Below are 2500 nucleotides of genomic sequence, written 5' to 3'. Positions count from 1 at the left end.
TCCCTAGCCACGTCTCGATCGACCGGGTTCGTCTGCCTGTGCGATTGTATGTACCCCGTGTTATGAATTGCACCAATTGCAAGCAGTTAGGCCACACAGCTGCCTACTGCTGCAATAAGGCACGATGTAGCAAGTGTGGGGAGACTCATGCGGAAGATTCTTGCAGTGTTAATGCTGAAAAATATATTCACTGTGGGGAAAACCAGCATGAGCTCTCCACATGCCCGGTGTACATGCAGCGCAGAGATAAAATCAAGCGGTCACTTAAAGAGCGTTCAAAGCGTTCTTACGCTGAGATGCTGAAGAAGACCGTGACCACTTCTACCATAACATCGAACCCCTTTGATCTGTTGCCCTCTGATGAAACCGATTCTGACGATTCATTAGCGGGAACATCTTATGCCAATCCTGGGGAGTCTAGGAAGAGGAAAAATGTTTCTTCTCCTAAACTTCCCCGTAAAGGTCCTAAGATTTCCCAAAGTGTAATGAAAAGTACGAACAAACCAAACAGTGCTGCGGAAAAACCGAAGCAAACTCCTCCTGGGCTTGCAAATTTAAAGTCCCAGAAGGAGTTCCCAGCACTGCCAGGAACATCTAAAACCCCAGTTGTTCCTTTTGCACTCCCAGTTGATGAAACAACCTCTGGATTAGTGAAATTTTCTGACATTGTGGACTGGATTTTTGAAAATTTCAATGTACCCGATCCAATTAAAATTTTTCTTACAGCATTCCTCCCAACAGTTAGATCATTTTTGAAGCAGTTGACTGCCCAATGGCCCCTCCTTGCAGCGATTGTGTCCTTCGATGCCTAATTCAACTGCGTATATGAAGGATTCTATCTCTGTCTTACAGTGGAATTGTAGAAGTATTTTACCAAAAATTTATTCGTTTAAAGTTTTGATAAATAAAAACAAATGCGATGCATTTTCCCTTTGTGAAACTTGGCTTACTTCAAATGTTGATCTCAACTTCCATGATTTTAATATTATTCGCCTTGATCGAGACACCCCATATGGAGGAGTACTTTTAGGGATTAAAAAGTGCTATTCTTTCTATCGTATTAACCTCCCCTCGATTCCAGGCATCGAAGTTGTCGCATGTCAAATGACAATACAAGGTAAAGAGCTTTGTATTGCCTCAATATATATTCCTCCCAGAGCACAGGTTGGGCAACGGTTGCTCTTTGATTTAATAGAACTTCTTCCCTCGCCACGTTTGATTTTGGGAGACTTCAACTCTCATGGCGTGGCTTGGGGTTCCCCATACAATGATAACCGCTCCTCTTTAATCTATAACCTTTGCGATGACTTCGACATGACTATTTTAAACAACGGTGAAATGACACGTATCCCGAAACCTCCAGCGCGCTCATGCGCTTTGGATCCATCCTTATGTTCGACGTCGCTACGGTTGGATTGCACATGGAAGGTAATCCTCGATCCTCACGGTAGTGACCATTTGCCTATTCTTATTTCAATTAATAACGGGTCAACTCGCATGCGACCAATTGACATTCCATATGACCTCACACGGAATGTCGATTGGAAGTTATACGAGGAAATGATTTCAAAAGCGGTCGAGTCGATTCAACATCATCCACCACTTGAAGAATACAACCTCCTCGCGGGTTTGATTCTCGACGCCGCGTTGCAAGCCCAAACGAAGAAATATCCCGGCGTAACGATCAAAGAACGGCCTCCCACTCCGTGGTGGGACCAAGAGTGCTCCGATGTCTACACGCAAAGATCCGACGCGTTTGAGGCCTACCAGAAGGGAGGTATACCCGACGACTATATACGGTATTCGGAGCTTAATACCAAGCTTAAAAGCCTGGCTAAAGCAAAGAAACGCGGATATTGGCGTCGGTTCGTGAACGAGACGTCGAGGGAGACATCGATGAGCACTCTTTGGAACACAGCCCGAAGAATGCGGAATCGCGTAACGGTCAACGAAAGCGAGGAGTCTCCAAGTCGGTGGATTTTTGACTTTGCCAGGAAAGTATGTCCGGACTCTGTTCCTGAGCAAAACATTGTTCGCGATGCGTCTCCGGGCCACGACGCGATAGAATCACCTTTTACAATGGCAGAATTTTCAGTTGCCCTCCTGTCCTGTAACAATAACGCGCCTGGGTTAGATAGAATCAAATTCAACTTGTTGAAGAATCTACCCAGCAATGCCAAGAGGCGCTTGTTGAACTTGTTCAATAAGTTCCTGGAGCAAAACATTGTACCGCAGGATTGGAGGCAAGTGAAGGTGATCGCAATCCAAAAACCAGGGAAACCAGCTTCTGATCACAACTCTTGTAGGCCGATTGCAATGCTATCCTGTATCCGGAAATTGATGGAAAAAATGATACTCCGTCGTTTAGACCATTGGGTCGAATCAAATGGTCTACTATCAGATACTCAATTTGGCTTCCGCCGTGCCAAAGGGACGAATGATTGTCTTGCGTTGCTTTCAACAGATATTCAGCTGGCGTATGCTCGCAAAGAACAAATGG

The sequence above is a fragment of the Wyeomyia smithii genome, chromosome 2, assembly GCF_029784165.1.
Source record: "Wyeomyia smithii strain HCP4-BCI-WySm-NY-G18 chromosome 2, ASM2978416v1, whole genome shotgun sequence".
NCBI lineage: Eukaryota > Metazoa > Arthropoda > Insecta > Diptera > Culicidae > Wyeomyia > Wyeomyia smithii.
This window is presented reverse-complemented; position numbering follows the sequence as displayed.